The sequence below is a fragment of the Siphateles boraxobius genome, unplaced genomic scaffold (assembly GCF_051911475.1).
Source record: "Siphateles boraxobius isolate OS27281-9 unplaced genomic scaffold, OSU_SipBor_1 103, whole genome shotgun sequence".
Classification (NCBI taxonomy): domain Eukaryota; kingdom Metazoa; phylum Chordata; class Actinopteri; order Cypriniformes; family Leuciscidae; genus Siphateles; species Siphateles boraxobius.
Window position 1 is genome coordinate 2,212,501 of NW_027508704.1, and position 9,404 is coordinate 2,221,904.

Below are 9,404 nucleotides of genomic sequence, written 5' to 3' on the forward strand. Positions count from 1 at the left end.
TATCTATCTATCTATCTATCTATCTATCTGTCATCTATCTATCTATTTATCTATCTATCTATCATCTATCTATCTATCTATCTATCATCTATCTATCTATCTATCTATCTATCTATCATCTATCTATCATCTATCTATCTATCTATCTATCTATCTATCTATCTATCTATCTATCTATCTATCTATCATCTCTATATTATCTATCTATCTATCTATCTATCTATCTATCTATCTATCTATCTATCTATCTATCTATCTATCTATCTATCTATCTATCTATCTATCTATCTATCTATCTATCATCTCTATATTATCTATCTATCTATCTCTATATTATCTATCTATCTATCTATCTATCTATCTATCTATCTATCTATCTATCTATCTATCTATCTATCTATCTATCTATCTATCTATCTATCTGTCTGTCATCTATCTATCTATCATCTATCTATCATCTATCTATCTATCTATCTATCTATCTATCTATCATCTATCTATCTATCTGTCTATCATCTATCTATCTATCTATCTATCTATCTATCTATCTATCTATCTATCTATCATCTCTATATTATCTATCTATCTATCTATCTATCTATCTATCTATCTATCTATCTATCTATCTATCTATCTATCTATCTATCTGTCATCTATCTATCTATCTATCTATCTATCATCTATCTATCATCTATCTATCTATCTATCTATCTATCTATCTATCTATCTATCTATCTATCTATCTATCTATCTATCTATCTATCTATCTATCTATCTATCTATCTATCATCTCTATATTATCTATCTATCTATCTCTATATTATCTATCTATCTATCTATCTATCTATCTATCTATCTATCTATCTATCTATCTATCTATCTATCTATCTATCTATCTATCTATCTATCTATCTATCTATCTATCTATCTATCATCTATCTATCTATCTGTCTGTCATCTATCTATCTATCATCTATCTATCATCTATCTATCTATCTATCTATCTATCTATCTATCTATCATCTATCTATCTATCTGTCTATCATCTATCTATCTATCTATCTATCTATCTATCTATCATCTCTATATTATCTATCTATCTATCTATCTATCTATCTATCTATCTATCTATCTATCTATCTATCTATCTGTCATCTATCTATCTATCTATCTATCTATCATCTATCTATCATCTATCTATCTATCTATCTATCTATCTATCTATCTATCTATCTATCTATCTATCTATCTATCTATCTATCTATCTATCTATCTATCATCTCTATATTATCTATCTATCTATCTCTATATTATCTATCTATCTATCTATCTATCTATCTATCATCTATCTATCTATCTGTCTATCATCTATCTATCTATCTATCTATCTATCTATCTGTCTGTCATCTATCTATCTATTTATCTATCTATCTATCATCTATCTATCTATCTATCTATCTATCTATCTATCTATCTATCTATCTATCTATCTATCTATCTATCTATCATCTATCTATCTATCTGTCTATCATCTATCTATCTATCTATCTATCTATCTATCTATCTATCTATCTATCTATCTGTCTGTCATCTATCTATCTATTTATCTATCTATCTATCATCTATCTATCTATCTATCTATCATCTATCTATCTATCTATCTATCTATCTATCTATCATCTATCTATCATCTATCTATCTATCTATCTATCTATCTATCTATCTATCTATCTATCTATCTATCTATCTATCTATCATCTATCTATCTATCTATCTATCTATCTATCTATCTATCATCTATCTATCTATCTGTCTGTGATCTATCTATCTATCTATCTATCTATCATCTATCTATCTATCTATCTATCATCTATCATCTATCTATCTATCTATCTATCTATCTATCTATCTATCTGTCTGTGATCTATCTATCTATCTATCTATCTATCATCTATCTATCATCTATCTATCTATCTTTCTGTCATCTATCTATCTATCTATCTATCTATCTATCTATCTATCTATCTGTCTGTGATCTATCTATCTATCTATCTATCTATCATCTATCTATCATCTATCTATCTATCTTTCTGTCATCTATCTATCTATCTATCTATCTATCTATCTATCTATCTATCTATCTATCTATCTGTCTGTCATCTATCTATCTATCTATCTATCTATCTATTTATCTATCTATCTATCATCTATCTATCTATCTATCTATCATCTATCATCTATCTATCTATCTATCTATCTATCATCTATCTATCTATCTATCTATCTATCTATCTATCTATCTATCTGTCATCTATCTATCTATTTATCTATCTATCATCTATCTATCTATCTATCTATCTATCTATCTATCTATCTATCTATCTATCTATCTTTCTGTCATCTATCTATCTATCTATCTATCTATCTATCTATCTATCTATCTGTCATCTATCTATCTATCTATCTATCTATCTATCTATCTATCTATCTATCTATCTATCTATCTATCTATCTATCTATCTATCTATCTATCTAATCTGACCTTTTTCCAGTCAATTCACACACACACACGCACGCACGCACGCACGCACGCACGCACACACACACACACACACACACACACACACACACACACACACACACACACACACACACACACACACACACACACACACACACACACACACACACACACACACACACACAAGCTTTCATATTCATAATCTTCTGCTTCTGGAAACTCTGCCTGGTTTCAGAAACATGTGCTCCTCGTCCAATCAGAAACACAGAGAGCTCATTATGCAAAGCAACTGCTCCTTTTATCAAATCTCCTCTCAAGTTTATTAGTTTACAGTTTATGCATGTTTTAGTTATTGCCTTTCAATGAACAAATGACAGCATTAGAAGTGCAGTCCATCTCTCATGAGTCATACTCCATGTGTGTGTGAAATCCTTCAGCGTGAGACCAATCATACGGCGCTGACAATCGTGACAACAGAGCCTGTAAACACACGAGGGGGGGATTCACTGAGAACCAATGACACTGGCCGAAAACAACATTTATTTGCATGTCCTGTATATTGTTTTAGTGACCAAAAGGTTAACACTTTACAATAAGATTAATACGTTTTTGGAGCAAAAAGCGTTTCTGGTTTTGTGAGGACTTTTATGTTGAGATGTAGTCTCAGCTCCCATTGTTTCTGTTTCACATGTTGTCTTGTTTGTTGCCATAGTTACCCTCATTTGTTCCCATGACTACTAATCACTGACACCTGTCTCTTGTTACCTGTGTATTTAAACCTTCTGTTGTTGTTTATCGGTCGTTCCTGTTGTTCTTCTCTTTGTGGATTCGTACTCTTGTTCTTTGATTGGATTATTCTGCTTTTGTGTTTCTCTAATAAACTTCTTTGCATCTGAATTCTCGCTTTCTGCCTCGTTCCTGCTCACACGTTATGCATTAATATGTGCTTTATAATTACTAATAAATAGTAAAATAATTCTAATAAGCAACTATAGTGAATAGTGTTCCCTAATCTAAAGTGTTACCTGTCCAGGGATTATTGACTATTGGTATATTATTGTAATCAATTATTGTAAGTGTTATCGAAGAAGGGTAACTTGACTACAGGACTATTTCAATGTGAACAAGATGGTTTTCTCACAGAAATATTCCAATAAAGCGGCACAGTATTATTTTCCCATACTGTACATGTTTTTCATTGTTACTGATTAACTTGTTTCAGATGTTATACTGAGAACTCAATGCACATTTGATTTGTTGGTGTGAATTGAAGAGTTTTTCCTGTTGCGTTTTGTGCAATAAACCTTTTTTACAAGCTGTTGCAACACAACTTAATTCAAGGAAGGGATTTAAGAGCCTGTTTGAAATATCCAAACATTATCTAGTGTGATAAATCATTATTGCTATTGTTATCCTTTAAGGTTAAAGGCATTTCTGACCTTTGGTATTAAACTTTTAGCTTCATTACTCCCGTTTGAATGATGTTATGTGCAAAAGTCTTAGGCATGCGTATTTTCACACACAAAAAGTGGTTTTATGCCAGTTATTTATATATTTTGATGTTGTGTATCACTAGGAAATATCAGTTTACATCTCCAAACATTCCTTTTGCCATTAATCGTATAAATCCAGTGGGTTTTTTTTTGTACCCACAAGGAGTCTGACACACTGTAAACCCGAACACTCAAAATAATTAAATGAAAACTTAAATGAAACAAATTAGTTCAAACTTCTTTTTATTTGGAGTTCACAAAACTGACAAATTTTAAGTAATCTGAATTGTTTTATTGTTTTGAGTTTTATGAACTCGATTCTTTTAATTTTGACTAACTTAAATTTAACTGAAACTGGGTTGGAATTTCTATTTCCCAGCATGCTTTGCAATGACATGCAAAGGAAGAGTAAATGCTCAAATTATATGTTATATAATGTTCTGCTTACTTAAACTTTGAATTTCTTAACTTAAAAAAAATGTATGTAACTTAATGTCTCAACTTTTTAAAGTTTTGATAACTCATTCGTGTTTACAGTGCAGCAGCCGGTATGATCTGATCTCACCATCATTGAGTCCGTCTGCGATTACATGAAGAAACATAAAAACTGAGACAGAATAAATCCAGAAGAACTGAAGCAACGCTTGAAGAAAACTTCCTGCAAAGCTTTCGGAAAAACTATGTGCAAGTGTACCTGAACTAAAGCTGTTTTAAACCAAAGGCTGCTCACACCAAATATTGATGTGATTTAGTTAATAGAAGTTAATTGATAAAAAAAAAAAACTATTTAAGACATTATATTTGAAAGCACTCTCACTTTACAGCATTTTTACACAAGTGCCTAAAACTTCTCACATTACTGCAGCTTTGCAGGACGTTTTCTTTAAGAGTTGCTTCTGGATTTATTCTGTCTCAGTTTTTATGTTTTGTAATGTAAATCACAGACAGACTCGATGATGGAGAGATCAGATCACACCGGCTGTGATCATGCACAGATCTCACTGGATTATAACAATTAATGGCAAAATTAATGTTTGGAAATGTAACTGATCTACAGCAAAAGATATAAATAACTGGCTTAAAACCATTTTTTTTGGTGAAAATACTAACATGCCTAAGACTTTTACACAGTACTTTAACTCAAATTGTGCTGTTTGTCAGGAAATTCAGTGGACAAATGAGGGGAAAAAGGCATTGGCTTGATACCTGTGGATGCTTTCAATACACATCAATAAAGTCGTCATATATATGCAGGATTACAGTTGAAAAATACCATTTGGTTATTTATTTTCATAGACCCGACGTGTTTCCTCATTCCCCTTTATCTTGTCATAATGCTTTTCTCTATAAATCATCTCACGTGAAAAGTGTTTTCCAAGAATGACCCGACTGTGTTCTCATGTTGATCTGTAACATTGTTCATCCATAATTTATCATGCATGGGAACAATTTCCACAGTGAACATCCAGGAAAGCCCATTGATTTATTACACATAACAACTGGAAACCTGGAGAAATCCTCTGGCTTTCATAAGACTAGCATGACTGTCATATTTACTAAATATCTGACATGAAGTTTTCAGAATTGCTGCTTTAAAAAAAAAATAAAAATCATATTGTGCAAAACATATTTTTTTTGTGTGTGCATTGCTATGGGAGTGCTAAAACGAAAACCATAACCATAAAATAAAAGAACATTTGTTTCTTTAAATAAAATGCAAAAAAATAAATGAATACAATAAAATAGCATTTAAAAAAAACTTTTATTTCAGCATAATTTTTCTTTTTCTTGATGTACTAAAACAGCCACAATGAGAACAGAAATTAAACGAATATATGTAGACTTAATGTTTTATTTTTTTAAATAATAAAAATGGCAGGAGGCTAAAATGGAGACTTGATTTCCCACAGCTAATGATGATCGATCTGAACCTTCTGTCCTGATATGTTGTATTTACCGTTTCTCCGGTCATATTTCCTCTCTTCCAGGCTAACATCACGATTTATTGTGCACATTTTATGGTTTATTTGTTTGCATTACTGCAGTATTTGCGCACAGGTATGCCTGTTTCCTGGAAGGTGAACTTGAAACCTGCTGTTATGTATACAGACTGAGTCACTTTGTTTCTCAGGAGAAAAATATAAGAGCTGATTAGATTTATGTGTAAGTTTGATGGTCACTATATTGACCCAAACAAGCGATTCGAGGTCCTCGTACAGTTAGCTTGGAGATGACTCAGTAATTAGTGTGGTTTTCGGTAAACGATTATAGGGATTCTCTTATCAGCATCCTAGAGAAGCTGGAAACTGAGAGCTGTGTGCATAGTGTGTGTGTGTCATGTGACAGATGCAGCGCTCTGATTGGCCGGCTCTTGGAAACAGAATCCCATTCCATCTTAAATTAGACAGAGAACATAAACAGAAATGGAGGAAAAAGAAATGCGTGGAAAGTAACAAACTGATGTTTACAATTTCCTCTTGTTCCTTCAGGCTTTTTTTTTGCTGTCAAGGTCAAATCACATGGAAGTATATTTTTCATGCATCATGGAGTTTTATTTCTGAAAGATGTCTCTGTTTTCTATCTGAATATATAGTATAATTTAGTTAAAAAGTGTGATTATTCCTGTGATCAAAGCTGAATTTTCAGCATCATTACTCCAGTGTCACATGATCCTTCAGAAATCACTATAATATGATGATTTGATGCTTAAGAAACATTTATGATTATTATCAATGTTATAAACAGTTGTGCTGCTTCATATTTAAGAAGCAAAATAGAAAGTTCAAAAGAACAGCAATTATATGAAATAGAATATGTAACATTATAAATGTCTTTACTAGTTGTCACTTTTGATCAATTTAATGCATCCTTGATAAATAAAGTATATATATATACACACATACAGGTGAAACTCGGAAAATGAGACTATCGTGCAACAGTTCATGTATTTCAGTTATTCAAATTAAAAGGTGAAACTAATATATTTAGTATTTATAACTATGTACATATGCATGATTATACTTTTCAGAGGGCCGACATTTCTGTATTTAAAATCCTTTTTTGATTGATTTCATGTAATATTAAAATATTCTGAGATTTTGAGTTTGGGGTTTTCATAAGCTGTAAGCCATAATCATCAAAATTATAACTTCAGCACGATATTCTAATTTTTCGAGTTTATATATATATATATATATAATTTTTTTTAAGTATAATTATTTTAATTATAATGTACCCCAAACTTTTGAATGGAAATGTATCACGGTTTCCACAAAAATATGAGGCAGCACAACTGTTAATCAGAAATGTTTCTTGAGCAGCAAATCCTCATCCTAGAAGGATTTCTGAAGAATCATAAAGCATAAAAACTCAATTCCATCCGGACAGTCCAAGAATTTGGCAGAACAGTTTTATTCAACATTTCATAACACCGCAGGGATTCCTCAGAACTATGACGCATTCGGCCTCCACACAATCCTCTCTCTCTCTCTGGCAAATCCAGCAATAAAAAATAATTCCTGGAGTTCGTGTCTTTTTCTCAGTCTCACTCTATTAGAATCTTAAAGCGATCATATATAGAGAACCTTTCAGGATTTAGTTATGGATTTAGTTGCAATTCATTTGACTTTTTAATTTTAAGTTTATGAAATCAACAGCTTGTAAGCATACTTTATCAGTAAAAAATGTAAACATGAAAGTATTATCTGACCATTTAAGACATTATAGCTCTTTGGCATAAAGGGTTTTTTAAAATTCCCTCAAGAACGCTAAACCACATTATTTAATTTTTTTAATGTATAAACTTGCTTGCCCTCCAAACTAACTTTCCATCCTTTTTTTAAGCCATTGCGATTCACATGTACGTTTCAGCTCCATCTTAGTTCCCGTACGAGTCCCCAAATTTTACATTTCCTAATACATTTATTTACAATAAGCAAGTGATGGCTGTATATACGGTGTAAAAATAACTCTAAACAAACAGTCCCGATGTAAAAAGAGATGTGTTTTCTTCAGGCCATCAGGATTCGCTCTCTGGCATCAAAAACATTTCCATTCAGAGATGCAGGACCAGAGCTAAAATAATTATTAAAGACGTTCATCATCCTGGTCATAACGTGTCGTCATTGCTCCCATCAGGGATCCTGAGAACTAATAATACAGAGACTGTTTTTATCCTCAGGAAATCCGGCTATTACTTTACACTTTATTATTTATTACGGCTATTATTAAGACACTTGATGAGTCTGAAATATGTTTAAGCAACGTAAAAACACATACGTTGTTATTATTTTTATGCATGTTTTTCTATTATTGGTTTATTTTTATCTATTTTTCTTATTGTTGTTAGTATCTTTGGATTGTGGGACGAGAAACTTGGGGAAAAGCATTTCATTGCATCACATGACAAATAATAAAGAACCTTGATCCTAAAAAACACAAGCCTTTGGTTTGAAGTGCCATTCTTTATTAAAACATACTGTATGCAATTATATATTTAGTCCCCAAAACTTAAAGTCCCCCTTGAGTTCATAATTTTATCCCTTAAAACTCATCTTTGATCACCAAAATGACCTATTTTAAAGTTTTTTCCGTGAAAAAAAATTTAATTCCTTAAAATATCTTGAATGTAACTCGACACCCTTGCCTCATTTAGTATGCGCGGTTCTATGAATATGCAAATGAGCTCCGCCTCCACTCACTCACTCACTCACTCAGAGATCCACTCGTTGACGATCACACGTTGATCTGATTGGTTACAAGGTCGTTTGTGACGTCAGAAACACCAGCGACTTCACTCCGTGTTTTTGAGACTGTCTTTGGTTCACTGCAGTTTTAAGGAGAAAATACTCAGCAATGCTGTCGACTTATGAATTTACACATGGTTTGTCTTAAAGCATATTAAAAACACCACATAGACATATAAACAACATTAAAAACTGTGTTTTCACCACAGGGGGACTTTATCAAACACAACATCTATGACTCTGTGCTTCAATCATACGACAGTCAATAGTAACAATATACATTTACTTTTCACAGATAACACAATACATCAGCATTTTTAGTGATCCCAAATGTTTTGAGCTTCTCCAGTTGCTAATATATATATATATATATATACTTGCCGCACTTTCCAGAACATCCGCTTGTAAATTTGCGCGATCGCGAACAACAACGCAAAGTTGATTCTGAGCTCATTTGATCTGATGTTATTTAAAACGTTTAGCAAATGAGAATCGCTAAAATTACTCAATATTTTTTGAGACGAAGGTCTTGTTAATGATTTTCAGTTTTGCTCAAGGTAATTAAAGCAACCGTTTTTTTTATAATGGAAGAATATGCTGTAAATACAGTAATTAACATGATAATAAACACTTCCTGACTTGATC